Source organism: Aulonocara stuartgranti (assembly GCF_965226115.1).
Source record: "Aulonocara stuartgranti genome assembly, chromosome: 3".
In the NCBI taxonomy this organism is placed as follows: Eukaryota; Metazoa; Chordata; class Actinopteri; order Cichliformes; family Cichlidae; genus Aulonocara; species Aulonocara stuartgranti.
The window spans coordinates 47,013,790-47,030,298 of record NC_138941.1 but is presented as its reverse complement, the minus strand read 5'-3'; the positions used below and the strand labels follow the sequence as shown (position 1 = coordinate 47,030,298).

At 41.3% G+C, this 16,509-nt stretch overlaps 1 protein-coding gene and 1 long non-coding RNA gene across 4 annotated transcripts in view; one reads left to right on the top strand and one right to left on the bottom strand.

The window, feature by feature from the left end:
* LOC309697815 overlaps positions 1 to 16,509 on the bottom strand; it is a 332,892-nt gene that overhangs the window by 200,731 nt on the left and 115,652 nt on the right. The gene's annotated exons all lie outside the window — the stretch shown is intronic.
* Positions 1 to 16,509, top strand: part of htr2cl1 (5-hydroxytryptamine (serotonin) receptor 2C, G protein-coupled-like 1) — a 113,554-nt gene that overhangs the window by 56,069 nt on the left and 40,976 nt on the right. For 2 of the 3 annotated variants that reach the window (XM_082519705.1, XM_082519707.1), the window contains exon 2: positions 8,201 to 8,376. The gene's annotated coding sequence lies outside the window, so the exon portion shown is untranslated. The remainder of the gene's footprint in view (positions 1 to 8,200; positions 8,377 to 16,509) is intronic. The other variant, XM_082519706.1, reaches the window with a different exon arrangement.

Sequence of the window (16,509 nt, the reverse complement as noted above, 5' to 3'; positions counted from 1 at the left end):
AGTGAGTGAGTACATTTCAACATTTTCAGCAATCACTCACAATCCTGGCACTGCCACGGTATCTGTCGTCTGCATTTACCACATGTGTACCTGTAGCAGTGAACACATCGCACAGTGGCCTGATTTTTTTTGCATCTGTGTACTTGGATTTTAGGTCGCAAGCCACCCAAAACTTGCTCCATGCACCACTCAGCAGGCCATTTGTAAATATGTGTACAAATGGTTGGTTTTTTGTACTGTTTTTATCAATAAATGTCAGCAACAAAGGACATACAAAGGACATGTGTTGATTTCTCCCTAAGATGGCAAACTGAAACACTCCAAGTTGGTGACTTTTGGAGATTTGTTTCCCTGGATGATTGAGAATGCATCAAGATGAAACACAAAAGGAAGCTCACCACTTTTAGCAGCTCCCCCACCCCCTCAATCACTCACTGAGTGATTGAGGGGGTGGGGGAGTGGAGTGTTTCAGTGTTTCAGTTTGCCATCTTAGGGAGAAATCAACACATGTCCTTTGTATGTCCTTTGTTGCTGACATTTATTGATAAAAACAGTACAAAAAACCAACCATTTGTACACATATTTACAAATGGCCTGCTGAGTGGTGCATGGAGCATGTTCATTGGTTCATGGACCTCCCTGAACTAATGGCATTTATGGCAGCAACAAAAGCGGTGAGCTTCCTTTTGTGTTTCATCTTGATGCATTCTCAATCATCCAGGGAAACAAATCTCCAAAAGTCACCAACTTGGAGTGTTTCAGTTTGCCATCTTAGGGAGAAATCAACACACATGGGTGTATGTCCTTTGTTGCTGACATTTATTGATGAAAACAGTACAAAAAACCAACCATTTGTACACATATTTACAAATAATGATAAAAAGTGAGTGAGTACATTTCAACATTTTCAGCAATCACTCACAATCCTGGCACTGCCACGGTATCTGTCGTCTGCATTTACCACATGTGTACCTGTAGCAGTGAACACATCGCACAGTGGCCTGATTTTTTTTGCATCTGTGTACTTGGATTTTAGGTCGCAAGCCACCCAAAACTTGCTCCATGCACCACTCAGCAGGCCATTTGTAAATATGTGTACAAATGGTTGGTTTTTTGTTACTTGCTAACGGAGGTTTGCCGCGTTAATGTGGTTATGGCGTTAACGTCATTTTAACAAGATTAACGCTAACAGCGCTAATCGTTACTTGTTTTGTACACCTCATTTTAGGAGATAGTCACTCTTGTGTTGTAAAAACGGAATTACTCTTCCAGTATTATGTATCACTGGAGATTGTGGCGGGGCATGGTCGGCGGTGCCACTGCAGGGTAGGTGAACGCACCTGCAGGGCATCTCCAATCATGCCTCGCCGGGTTAAGACTGTCATGTTGTAATTGTGGGTATGTGTGGCTGGCAGCTAGGGAGCTGCAGCCATGGAAGCATGTTAGAACAGCAAAGTATGCTGGAGAACGCAGAATAGTGGTCGTATCCAGCTTCATTCCTGCCGCAGAGATTTGGGCACACATTATAAACAACTAAAGCAAGTAACATATTTGAACAATCAGAACATTCTAACAGCATACAGTATTATAATTAAATAAAACATGCGGGGGTGTACCCTTACAGTACACATCATGCATTCAGTTTGAGTTCATGGATAAAAAAAGATATTTACAGCACTCTTTCAATCCACCAGAGAGATAATACAGGTCTTACTCCAGAATCAGAAGGAGTCATCATCGGCTCTGCATGTAAACCAACCAAATGTTTTCCAGCGTGCTTAGCTTTGAGCTAATAATAGTAGTATATTACTTATACAACTGCACAAGAAAAGGAATGCAGCCAAGAGAACACCAGTAAGAGGGGATGTCATGGTCCTGGGCCATGTTGGCCCAGTATTCTTAGTTTTCTTGTATGTTTGTATTTTGTTCCCTATTTAGGCCATGTTTCCTGAGTTGCCCTGTTGTGTTGTTCCCTAAGTGTTTTCCCTTCGTGGCTTTTACCCCCTGTGTGCCCCTCTGTGTATCTGTGAGCCCTCGTCTCTCCTTATGTTTTATTCCATGTTTCCCCAGCCCGTTATGTCTGTGTTTTCCCCGCGCTCTCTCTCCTCCTGTCTGAACCTCTGTACTTCCTGTTTGACTCTGCCCGTCTCCCGTCAGTGTTATGTTCAACCCGCCCTGTCTCGTTATGGTTATCTGTGTCAGCTGTGTTCCCCGTGTGTTCCCACTTTCCTCGTTAACCCTCTGTGTATTTCTGTCTGCGTCTCCCTCTGTTCGGCGTCGCGTTCTCCCTCATGTTGTGTGGATCTTCCTGTGTCTACCTGCGAGTGTTAGTTTACTTTTCCCCAGTTTAGTTTTGTATTTCCTGTGTTCTACCGTGCCAGCATTAAAGCTGTGTTTCTCGAGTTCATCCCCGTGTCTGTGAGTTTTGCATTTGGGTCCTCCTCCTGCTTGCCACACAGCGATCCATGACAGGGGATGAAGGTTAGATCAAAAAATAATTTCTGAAAAGCTGAAAGTAAGAGATTGGTTACTCCAGAGCAGATTATATTATGAATGTTATTGTAGGGTCTTTACTTAATAATATAAAACACCTTGAGGCATTTCCTGTTGGGATTTAGCACTATATAAATAACACTGCCTGTTGCTTCATGTTGAAAAAGCAGCAAAAATCAGCACAAAGAACATAGCAACTTGACCATTATCTTCTAAAAAGGTATGCACTGAAAACACCGTTAAACTGTCTGAACTGCACCTAACTATGCCAAAAGTCATTCAGAGGTTTTGCATGCACACAAATGTTGGAGGCCTTCCATGTAATCTGGGTTATAGTCTGTTTATCACTGATTAGAATTGGGCAATTAATCGCCTGCTAGTAGGTACAGCAGGTCTCCCGCTGGTGATCTCAATGGGAGTGATTACCACCTACAAAGTCCCATCAATGAGAGGATCTGATTTGAAGAGGGTTCAGCACTTTCCCTTTACTGCTCGTTCCCTTCTGCTGCGCTCTTCTGACCTCTCTCCAGATTTTTTCATTAAACTCAGCTGCTGTACAACTTACTGTGGGAACATCTGAAATTACAGCTACATGAAATATGAATCATTGCACTTTCACCACCATAATGTGAATACATTCAGTAGGGCATGCATCATTGCACTTCGTTGCTACCTCCACCTGAGAATTTCATGTCGTTTCTGAGTTTTATCGATCTATCTCTCGAACTACCCTCGGTATTACCCTAACACTGTTACACAAGCTTCTTTGAATTTCTGCCAGGTAAATCTACGAGCAGCTCAAGACGAGTGGTGAAGATACAATCCTGCACTTTTACTATGTTGTACATAGTAATTACTGAATGAAAGCAAGGCATTAAAGTCAAATAGACGTCTATAGGAGAGTCTCCTAAGTGCGCCGTCCTTCCACTCACTTGTGCATTCTCTCTATGAGACGTGAACTGAACCAACAGGTTTTTCTCAGAGTGGAAAATTAGCTTCTCCATGCAAGCTGTATTGGTCTGCTGTGGTGAAGCAGCCTTATGGGTGAATTACGCTTCAGCAGGAAATCTACGTCATGACTTACGATGTAACTGGAATCCCCTTTTAACTCTATGCCATAACCTTCCAAGTAACCTGAGGTGCACCTCCCGAGAAGCAGAGCTATGTTTCAAGTCAACGACTGAAAGGCGATGAAGGTTACGGCATAGAAGCATAAATCAGGCATTATAGAGAGGATGAGCAGTTTTGTCAGTACTTTTCTTGCTTAGAGGTCACTATGCTTCCCTTTTCCCAAACATCAGAGGAGTTTTGTTCAGCTCTGCCAAAATGGCATCTGTTGATGTCTGTGTGTCACTTTTACCAGCTGTTGCTGTGGTTAGTAGGCGCTCTGTGAATTCATCCCAAATGTCACTCGTGCCACTTCGGGTCTTATGCCTCGAGCATGTTGGTTTCCTGTTCCCGCATATATTTGAATGTATTTGCTTTAGAATAAGACTCCCAAGGCTATAAGCACATGTACATATGGTATAATGGAGTCAAAGGAAATAGACCTGTAAGAAAAATAATTTTCTGTGGGATTTAGGTGTTTCAGGATTATATTACAGACTTAATTATGACTTTTTTTTCCCCATTCTTGTCCCTCCCTTCTGTAACACTTTGAGCTGTGAAGGATAGGCTTTTATATAAGCTTGGCTCGCTGTGAGATAACTGCCTTTTGGATCCTCTTTAAATGTTTAATTATTGCAGAGTGTCAGGATTTCTGTTTGGAGTGTTGAATGTGCCATTAATTTGTCTGCCAAGTACGATATTTAGCTTATCCTCTCCACTCTTCTTTACTGACAGAAAACACACTAATCCAGGTGCTTCGTCAAGAGAAATTGAGCAATGCAGAACCCCCAGTTTCAAGATAATGTTTTGGCTTTATATTCCTTAAACTGCAACACCACGCACAGTCATCTCCTTTCAGGGTAGCTTTTCAATGTTAGCTTTTAACAGTGGGTTTCTTTGGCTTCTAACTCTTTCAGCATCTCTTTCTGTTATTTAACCCACCTGGCAGACTGACTCCAGCCAGGCTGTCTTATTGTTGTAACTTTGCTCCATCTGTCCAGTCCATTATGTGGCCTCATGGCTTAGTGACCACGCTGATGGAAATGACCCGTGTGACATTTAAACACAATCCATATCCATCCAACGCATGCCACATGGAGCACGACATTTGATTTTTGTGTCAGAGCTGCATCAAATAGCGTCACTGTTACACATGTGGGACCTGCCTGTACACAGGCCTGGGTGCTGATTGGTAGTAATGTGATTTGAACACCTTGCAGTCATCACTTATTTCAGTGTGTTTCAGTGAAGCTTAGGTGGCAGTTTTAACCAAATGATCAACCAAAATTTCATCAAGAAAGAACAAAGTACCATATCTGAACTTAGTTTGAGAAATTGTTGGATTTTTGTCACTTTTTCCCATCCAGCTTTGAAAAAACTCTACTAAGTGTGAGTTATTATTTATTTATTTATTAACCTTTATTTAACCAGGAAGATCCCATTGAGATTAAAAACCTCTTTTTCAAGGAAGACCTGGCCAAGATAGGCAGCAGCAGATGTCTCACGGTTACAGAAATTACTCAAACACAGGCAGCAACAACACACATGCAACAATAAGTGAAAGAATACAAATAAAATAAAAAATAAAATTCAATAAAATTCAAATAAAATAAAAAAGTCAGTTAAAATGACAATCAATCTAATTGAAACAGTTGCATGTTATGGACTTGGCCTCAAGGATTCGTAGTTTAGATTTAAAATCACTTAATGAAATGAGTTCAGTCATTTTCCATTCCTTCTGCAGTTTGTTCCAGGCCAAGGGTGCTAAATGGACAAAAGCTCTTTTACCAAGTTCAGTTTGGGCAAATGGAACAGAAAGCAACAAGTAACGATGCGGACGAAGAGAATACCGCCCAGCATGTTTCATTACAAGCAGGGAACATAGATAAGAAGGCAGCAACCCAAGTATCGCCTTATATATAAAACTGTATAAATGACAGTTCCTCCGACTTACCAAAGCAGGCCATCCTACCTGAGAGTATAACTCACAGTGGTGAGTCTGAAATTTACGGTTAGTGATGAACCTCAGAGAAGCATGATACACAGAATCAACCAGTTATTGTCTTCTTAATGTGTTCAGTTTAATTCAGTTTATCTATATGGCGCCGAATCACAACCACAGTCTCCTCAATGTGCTTTATATTGTGGGTGGTTGGTTAAAAATTGCAGCTTTATCCATCCATTTAATTTGCGTTACTTATCTGGGTTCGGATCATGGGGGCAGCAGTTTAAGCAGAGACATCCGGACCTACCACCCACCTCGTCCATCTCTTCCGGGGGGAGAACCAGGGCATTCCCGAGCCTGTCGAGACATCAAACCTCTCCAGTGCGCCCTGGGTCTACCTTGGGGCCTCCTCCCAGTACAAAATGCTGGAAACACCTAACCTAGGAGGCACCCACTTGGTGTCCCAGTCGTGCCTGATTGTGCAGAGGACCCCTCCTGACTGACTGAGAGCCTCGACTTATCTGGCTGAGCTCAGAAACCCTAAGAAGAAAACTTCTTCCAACTCTAAAAACTCATAAATATTATTTTTTTGCCATCTAGAAAAGGTAGTAAGAAAAGAAATCAATGAAATAAAAGAAATCTATGATAAAAAGTTCTTGAACACATACTTTTTCAACTTCAACTTGTGGGCCCTGTGTGTTTCACATTAAACAATTTTTTCCTGAAAATATTCATAACAACAAACATATTTTTTAAAGATACGTGACGAATCAGAATCAGAATCAGAATACTTTATTGATCCCTGGGGGAAATTATTTTTTGTTACAGTGCTCCATTTTAAACCAACATTAAGACAAGACAGACAATACGCTAACTAAGAATAGTACAATATATACATATATATACATACATACATACATACATACATAAGTCACTTATAAATAAATAGTTGGAAAAGAAACATGTGTAGTTGTAGCAGCAAACAGTGTGTTAAGTGGATGCGTTGTACAGGGAGATGGCCACAGGCAGGAATGATTTCCTGTGTCGTTCAGTGGTGCTTTTCGGTAATCTCAGTCTCTCACTGAACGAGCTCCTGTGACTGACCAACATGTCATGGAGTGGGTGGGAGGTGTTATCCAACATTGTCTTTATCTTGGACAGCATCCGCCTCTCCGACACCACCTTGAGGGAGTCCAGCTCCATCCCCACAACATTGCTGGCCTTACGGATCAGTTTATTAAGTCTGTTGGCATCTGCGACCCTCAGCCTGCTCCCCCAGCATGCAACAGCATAGAGGATCGCACTGGCCACAACAGACTCATAGAAAATCCTCAGCATTTTCTGGCAGATGTTGAAGGACCTCAGTCGCCTCAAAAAATAGAGACGACTCTGGCCCTTCCTGTAAAGTGCTGTGGTGTTTTTAGCCCAGTCCAGTTTATTGTCAATGTGTACTCCAAGGTATTTATAGTCCTCCACAATGTCAACACTGACCCCCTGGATTGAAACAGGGGTCAAGTGTTTCCTGGTCTTCCTGAAGTCCACGATCAGTTCCTTGGTCTTTGCCACGTTGAGCTGCAGATGATTCTGCTCACACCACGTAACAAAGGAGTCGACCACAGCCCGGTACTCTGTCTCATCATCCCTGCTGATGAATGACATGAATCAGAAAATACCACTGAACATGTATAAGGAATATAATGTCCTATAAACACTGTTTTGCTTTGGCACCATGTAAATAAAACTGAATTGTGTTGATTGCATTTTTGGTGTCAAACATAAGGCCTGAGGGCCATAACTGTCCTGGCAAAGACTCCAAACTTTTAAATATGTTTTAAGAAGATTTTCAGATAGCAGAAGGTTTAGTTTTACCTCTGATTATCAAAATTTCTGTTTTTTTGTTTTTTGTTTTTTTTTACAGTGGGTCAACAAAAAACAAATAACAGAACAGAGATTTTCAGTTTTATAATTACAGGACCATTTGGCAAATGAGCAATCAGCAGTTTCTTCATTTACTACAGCAGTATTTCTTTAATATGTAGAAAAACTAAAATGTACTATTGAACCTGCGCTTATTTTTCTTATACTAAGATATCTCAGGGATTAAATGTGTAGACAAACTTCTTTTACTGACAGAAAGGGGAGTTCCCCTGGTCTGGCCCACCAGTCATTGATCAATGTGAGTCGTATGAGGCTAACGACATAAGATGAGTTTGTTTAATATCCTCACGTACTGAACAGCAACATTAGTAACACAGGCAAACAGAGAGCCCTAAATAGGATTTATCTTATTTCACACAGTTAAAATTGATGCTCTGTACCATGTTTGCAATTTATTCCACATAACATACTACACAACAGATATTTAACTAAGTGCCTTTTCCTGCTTTTCTAATGTTTCTAGCTCCTAAAAATAATATAAGTCTTTATTCAGTGCCACTGTGCTTCTGCTGGATGAAAGAACCGACGATTAATGGTACATTCAGTTGTGGTGTTGCTGCTGGAGTGTGGGTGTGTGTAGGAGTTAGTGTGGTTTTGTGTTTTCACTCACTTTTACCTCTGTTTTGAACTGAAATGTTTTACAAATGAGCATCAAAAAGTCAATAGCTCATTTTTCTCTTCCTTTTTTTTGCCCTTTTCCTCCCTCTTTCACTGCAGGCAGATGGATGATGCTGCTGATCCCTCGCTCCGGAGGCGTGGAGTGACAGATGACAGAGGTTTTGGTACAGCAGGAGGGAGAGCCAAAGAGAGAGGCGACGGCGGAGAGACTCGCCACTGCTGATAACCGAGAGAACAGAAAAGGTCAAGCACATCGATTGGGAGGTGAGGTAGAAGTAAGTGACCGGATTTACCGATGCTGCTCTTGCTCTCTGTCTTTACATTCTCTCTTTTCTCCGCATTGTTTCTGCAGCTTCATTTCTTTCTTCTTTTTCTTCCTCTGTGCCCTTACCACACTGAAAAAACACACCTCCACCTGCACAGCTCAGACTGCTCAATATTTCTCAATAAACCCGCTTCAAAGTTGTAGTTGCGATGCAGCGCTTCTGTGCTTTTGTGGAAAAAACTCTCCCAGTTTTGTTGATTTGGCTTTAAATTTGTGGATGAAGAAGATGTGTTCCTACAGCACAACAGTGACCTAACACACAGTCAACTCATTTAACTTCCTCTGTTTTAAATTCTCACTATGTTCGTGCTCGTTCCGGGAAGCAAAAAAAAAACGTCTGCCCTTGAAGTGCACATAAAATGTTTAATGAACGGCAATTTGTTTTGAGCAGGAATGTAGGCAAAATACAAAAAGCCATTAAAAACCACAGAATCTGATCTAATGGTTGTGCAGGTCTCAAACTGTGATGGTTTATGATCCACTCTAAGAACAGTAACGTCTGCCAGATAAAGCTCAACTGTGCTAAAGCATTGGGAGGTTTTCTCAGTAGCAACTAAGGCATAGTTGTTTGCACTGTAATTTCACGCACGGTGGCTCAGTGATTAGTACCGTTTAAAGCAAGATGTTCCTGGGTTCAAGCTTCAGTAAATCCCTGTGTAGAGTCTGCATTCACAGAACCACCTGTGGAAAGCTGTGAACCCATTCACAGGTTTCCTCTGATTCTAAAAACAACATGGCAGATGAGTGCTGCTTCCTGTTGTCCTGGGACACTCGTGCAAAAGCAATTCTTTAACTGTTCATTCACTTTTATATATGCAGTGTCAGGACTCTACAACTTCAAATAAAGTTTTTTGGTGTTTGATTTTTCAGGTTCTGTTTAAGTATCTTTAGGTTGTTAAGTTTCCTTTTCATGTATTATTCGAGAACTCCTGTTACATCTCCTGTAGTTTAGTATTTTCAGTGTTTAATTGTTTAGTTATTCATGTTTCTAGCTCTTAGTTAGTCCCCTCCCGTGTTCATCTTAGTCTTGTCTCTGTATGTTCTTCCTAGCGTCCCCTGTATGTGGTCCATCGTGCATTCGTGTTTGTTTAGCTCAGTCTCAGCGGTCATGCTTCCTGTTTTATTTTGGTGATCTCTCACCTCGTGTGCATTGTGGTTTGTTTTGCTTCCTTGGTTTAATGCAGTTCTGCTGCGTCTCCACTTGTGTCTCAGTCACCTTTCCCTCGTCTTTATTTTGTACTTTATCATCAACCTTTTGCTTTTGGCTCCAGTTTCCAACACATGATCTGCATTCCCTGCAGATCACGACACATTGAACCACAACAATCAACAATCAGCTTCCTATGAGTCACACTTGGCAATGGTGGGAAGGAAGAACTCCCTTTTATTGATAGGAAGGCTCAGGGAGGGGCAACAACGTAATTCCACTACATAGACTAAGGGTGAAACCCAAGCTGGGACAGTAAGGATAAAATCGAATGCTCTACAGCAGTCCCAAAAAGTTGATGCTGTTAATCTGGATGTAATGTTTTAGTGGGAGAAATGTTTCGTCACTTACCCAAGCGAATTCTTCAGTCTGAAGAACTGAGGTGACTCATCTCTGCTTTAGCTTGACGCATCAAGTCATACAGTAGTGGCTTCAGAGATTTTGAGAAAGCGATCCATGCCTTCATCTCATCTCGTCTCGACTTCTATAATAGCCTCTATTCTGGCATTACCGCTACATTAATTGGCCAACTGCAGCTAGTCCAAAACGCTGAAGGCTTTGCCTCCCATTCAGTTTTTAGAAACTAAAGCAAACTCAAGTAAACCCCAACAGAACACACAAGGCTGAGTGTTTTGTTGGGGTTATGTGACATTTTGAAGTTATGATGGGGCCTGATCGTGCAGGACATTGAATGTGAGGAATACGATTTTTCACTTCAGTTCTGGATTTAACAAGGTGGCAGTTTTCAGTGTTCTTCCTGTCACGTTTTGGAAAATCCAAAAGCTTTTCAGGAAATTTTTAAAACAGTAATAAGTACTTACAAGTTATAATAATTTCTGTGCTTATTAAAACAGGCAGGCTCAGTTAAATGTATAACGTGCAGGTTAATGGAAAAGCACTGCTTAAAAATGACTCCAAGGTTCCTCACAAACATCCAGACAGCAGATGTTGGGAGGGGTTCACTTAATCTGCCATCTGGTATTTTTTATCTATTTTTGAACTTCTAATTTTAGCAAAGTAAATCTGTAATTTAAAAAGAAAAAGAACATGTAAAAGAATCTAATTAGAATCTTCTGCAAAGTGCATTCAAACATCCCTCCAATCCTAGACTCCATTTTTCTGGATTACAGTTTTATGCTGCCAAGGCTACAGCTCACACAACGCTAAACTGAGATCATTTTTTAAAATTGACACAGGTTTATCCTGGAGTTTTTCCATAAAAACTCTGCAAAAAGTTATTTTATTTCAGTGCTGTCTCTCATTTATTACATTTATTAGTCTGGAGAAATGAGGCTTGTTCCTGAGGTTTTCTTCCCACATTCAAAACACAAGATAGCATCCGTTACAGTAAAAGATATATATATAAATCTTATAAAGTTTGTATCTGTCTTGTGTGAAACTTGTATGTAAAGCATACAAGAGTGAAAACAGATATAAGATTTGATGCAAGTCTTTTATAAGTTTTTCTTATATTTCTTTTCCATATGGGAAGGTTGTGTGTGTCAGCATATTTTGAGACCATTTTGAGTCTTCCAGTTATTAAAAAGAAGGTCAGGGTACTTCTCATTTCTGGCAACTTAACCCTCCAAGGATTAAGGTAGCCAGGAAGTAGGAGGAACAATAGCTTTGGTTACAATTACTTCACAACAGCACCAAAATAATCCGATGTACTTTAAAGGCAGCAGGAACTATTCTCTACTCTTATTTTTATCCTGCAAAGCAAATAAAAGTAGACCTGTGAGCGGAGAAAAGAGGGAAGACGAACCACCTGCTGCTGCCTCAGTACAAAATGTTGCCACAGAAGTTGGCATTCACCAGCATATAGCTGGTAAATACATAGCTGACACTGTCTATTGTTAGGGAAACATAAACGCTTAAATGTTAAGCCTTAAACCAAACAAAAAAGGCAGTTAGTGTTTGCTTTGTAGGGCACATTAATAAGAAGAAAATCCCCCCATCCCATTTTGCTTTCCCCCCTCTGCTGTTTTATCTCGCAGAGCAGAAATGGCTTAAACAAACAGAAGTGCAGCGGCAGTTTTATTTTCCCCATGGTGGAAAGCGCCAGCGACCGCGGCGGCGTCTGTGCCACGACTCTGCGAGTCCCCAGCCGTGTCTGCGTAACTCTCTCCAGGATGAGGGCCGGAATGCGTTCTGCAGTCACAACACCAAATATAAGCCTAATCTACATGTGATGTGATTGGCTAGCTGAGGCCCGCATCTCATCTTTGGTTTGAAACTAATGAACTGTGTGCTTTCACTCGAGTTTCCAGATAAAAAGATAATCACTGGTAGAATAACAAGTTACTGTCGTGTGGAGTCGAGAAATTGGCTTCATTCGGCGTGACTCATGGTTTCGTGCGCGTCTCTCCTCCCTCGCTTTCTCATCTCTTTTATCTCTTTCCTCTCCTTTCAATCACTTTTCCTTTATCTCCCCAATCACTGCTTTGTCCAACTTCCCTCCTCCTCTCCTCTTCCTCCTCCCCTCTCTTCGTCGTCTTCTCCCTCTCTCTGTGACATATTGCTGCTTTGTCAGGCCAGTTAAATGGCTTGCCTGCAGTGCTGTTTAGTTTCCTGTGAACTATGCTGATAGAGGAGGCGATAGGAAGCAGCTTGTCCGTTACACACAAAGCAGCGCGCTGGTGACAAACGCACTCACACACAATCCGTAATCACACGTATAGTTCTTCCCTCGACTCGATTTAAAGTTGCGTTGGTTTTTCTGTGTTGCCTTTTTCATTTTCCAAGGGTAGAATTTTAAAGCGCACGTTATTACGATGCTGTTTACCTTTTTTTGTTTATTTGGTTTAGTCAAGAAAAGACAAGCTCAGCAGTTTCATTGGATTTATGTTGTCCTGAGAAATAATCAATAAATTGTAGTAGCCTCCTCTATAATGTGGTCTTCCCTGTCTTGCTCTTCAAATCTATAAAATATGGCCCCATAGTCCAGGCTAAAGCCCTACCAGGAGCTGAATGGTGGTGAGATTACATGATGATTTGGTCTGATGGGAGAGGCAGTCATTAATATTGGTATCATATATAAAATCTATCCTCCCCAGAAAACAGATAACATCCTTCATTGTTATGCTTCAAACAACCGTTTTTCATTTTCTAAACTCAAAATACTAAACCTAACTTTGGTTGTTTCATTAGCTTAGCTGTGATCACAAAACCATGGAAGTTATTCAGGAGTTGAGCAAAGTCATTATGTTGCCTAGCACCCACCTACCAATGGGCTAAATGGCACCTAATTTATGCTCCGTATAAAAGCTTTGCATTGTTTTAATATCACAACAGCACACAACAACCTTTAATTCATATCCACAAAAGCTGAATTATGTCATATTATGATGTTGTTACATTTCAGCAACCCCCAGAAAAACGAAATGCAATGTTTATACACTTAATTACACCTTGCCATTTGATAGCTAGCATTTCAACATATTTAGTTAATATGTTAGCTACATAAGTGTAGCATGTAGTACATCTCTAAACAAAACAAAATACTGAAGTAACAGTTTGGAGCATCTCCAAGAAAGCGACTGGACTTCTTTCAATTTCTTGAAGATGTTTCACTTCCCATCCAAGAGGCTTCTTCAGTTCTAAGAGGTCCAGTCGACCGTGACCCGGATGACTGAGAGCCAACACAAACATCTGATGTAGCAAAAATGCAATGATTCCACTTTGTGGTTTTGTGAGACATTATGTGTCAGAGTTTTGTTACACTGGAAACTCATTCAGTTTACCAAAAATGAATAAATGAGATAAACTCAGTTACATGACAGGAATAAATGACAGATGATGTGCACTGTGGTAGAGCATGTTTGACCCTCAAAAGTCTAGATTGCCTGAGCTGTGTGGTTACCGCATGTCAGCATACTGAGCCCTAGCCATGTTGGAAGAGTGGATATGGTATCTGGTGTGAAAGCTACCTGTGCCCAAGCTCTGAAAATATCTGTGTTAAATAATTTAAATTGCTCAAAGGCATGTGAAAGTAGAGTATGTTCCAAAATGACCCCAAATACACCACAAAGAAAATGGACTCACGAACTGTGTGCTTTTCTTTCTTTTTTCTTCTTTTTTCAGTCCCATTATAAAAAAGTGTGTGTGTAAGAGAGAGAGGAAAGAGTGCTCCTTTCTAATGTGTTATAACCCCAGGATATCAAATACTGCCATTATGAGTGTTACAAGGTGTTCTTGGGCATTGATGCCACACTGTCCCACCAGTATTAAAATTTGTGATAAAGTTTCTCTTTGGAAACGCAACAAACCCAACGCTTTGGGGCAGGTTTTCTCAGACTTTAGTCACATAGACCTAGAGACCAGTCAGCAACGCTTTTAGAGACTTAAAGATATGGAGATCTTTGCAGCTGTCCTTATTGCACTTGCATGCAGAAAGTTTCCTTATATCAATCAATCAAAGCTTTATCCGTCACATGCAGGTTGCCCTGCAGTGAAATGGGACCCCCCCCCCCGACCTTACACATATAGCACAAACATTACTTGGGGATACAGGTCGGAGATTGGTAGAATCAGAGAAAAAACATTCAAATGTACACTACAATGGGGAAAGTACAAGAGGAAAAAAAGAGACCCCTACTCATGCTGTGCTTCCATGGTAGGACAGCATGAGAACAGGAAACAAAAAAACTCCTCTGCACAAAAAAGCACATAAATGTCCACAGCACAACATTGTGAAGACATGACAAGCCACAGGGGTGGGTGGTTGGTGAGGAGTAATCCGAAGCGAACACAGCAGCCGCCCTGCACAGCGCTACCATTCCAGCGCGGCACACAGACCCGCCGTGTTCCCTCGCAGGAAACAAGCATCGAAGGCGTTGGAAAGGGAGGGGGGATGAGTGAGTGCCTATGCCTATAGTGTTATCATTCTTTTGATTCTGAGACCTCACAACTGCAGTGATCCGTTCCGCGATGTTTTCCAACTGTCGCTCAAGGGTCTCATTTTGAGCAGGCCTCTCTCTGATGTATCCCCCCATACGCTCAATGGTGTTGTTTTGAGCCTTCACAGCAGCTGCAAGCGTCTCCAAGGTGTTGACCATATTACGTTCGTTGTGAGAGATTGCGCCTCGTTCCATTTCGATTCCAGCGGGCAGCCTTGGGGGGGTTTGAACAGCCGGTTCCGCTCTCTTATTTCTCCGATAAACCAGGGCTAAGCCAACTCCGATCAGCATGAACCCTGTTATCACGGTTCCGAATAGATAGATATCTTCAGCGTCCTCGATCGACAGTCCCGCCAGGCACATGAACCTCCAGTTCTGCCACCCGTCCATCGTGTATCCGGCAGGGAAAGTCCCTCCAGGGCACTCAGGCTCTCCCGAGCCCAGATTTCTCGTTGAGAAAAGGGTGTCAATAGCATTCAGAGACCAGTTGATCAAATCCATAATTCTCTTTTAGGTTTTAGAGGACGACAGTGGGAGGCTATTCCAGGGAAAGTAACAGAGGTGGGACCAAGTCATTGTTTTGCAAGTCTCAAGTAAGACTCAAGTCTTTATCCTCAAGTCTCAAGTAATGTCAGGCAAGTCAGAGTCGAGTCTCAAGTCACTGGTGTAAAAGTCCAAGTAAAGTCACAAGTCTGAAATTTTGAATTTCAAGTCCTTTCGAGTCTTTAAAAAAAACAAACGAAAAAATAATGTTGCAGTTATGCTAAATGTAAATATTAGACCATGTAATTTTTAAATCTGTGTTTTTCTCAACACATGACAAAATAGTGAACTTAGAAAATATACACAAATTGGGAAATTGCACCTCTTTAAAATGCAGCTCAATTAAACCTAGCTCCAAGAATAATTTTCACCGACAGTTCTGAGATAAGCCGCATGTTATTCTTGGATGCGGTTGTAGGACTGGCTTTAAAATCGCATGACAAAAATATCATACATATTAAAAAAAACTGCATCACCAACGTAGCCTGGAAAACATTTGCTAGTTAGATGAAGTCAGCTATCTCATCGTAGCATATTTATATGCATATTTATAATCATACGCTTCTTGGAGTGAGTGCATACACTCATGAAGTTTAGTAACTTCCGGTCACTGCAACAAGCCCAGGTACAGTTTACCGACGGATGGGTACAGGACCTTGAAACGCACCGTGTAGAAAGTACAGACCATCGTACGTATCATAAGTTTACCAGTCTCACAAATCGTCGTCATAAATACACATTCGTTAACCGTTTATTAATAGGACCTTTGAGCTCAATGGTAATTAATTAGCAGTGGAAATAATTTCTGGTAGCATCACAGAAATGTAGCAGTGACAATAATACTGTATGTTGTTTTTGTCAATGTACCATAATAACAGAAGCGAAACGCAATATTGTGTCAGGACAATTCACTATTTATGCACAATAAACAAAGGAGCATAGCGCGACCATTTCTGTTCAGCGCCAGACTTGCTTGTAACCAATATCACCAATTATGTTAAGAAAAATGACGTATTAACTACAACAGCAGACTGACCTTTGTGTAAATGCTTGGAGCAGACTAACCTGAGCTGGAGGGTTCTGGGACGTTATATTTGATCTTTGAATGGCTGCAATCCAGGCCATTCGTCGCCTCTTTGTTACTTCGGAAACATGGCTCGAACAATTTCTCTTCAACGACGTAATCCGATAACAACCGATCTCTTTACCCGTCGGCTTCCCGTGGCTGTCATGCGACCGGCTATTGCAGTTAATAATACAACAGCTTCTTGACATTTTTGTGTTTCTTTTTATCGCTGTTTAACTGATTTTAATTGAAAGCCTGCGTGCGCTAGTACCGCTTGCCACGAGTTCCCAGAATCCTTTGCGGTTCTACCCGTGAATGACGTCACATTTTCAATCTCTATATAATATGCGTGTTAAATTTTATATTTGG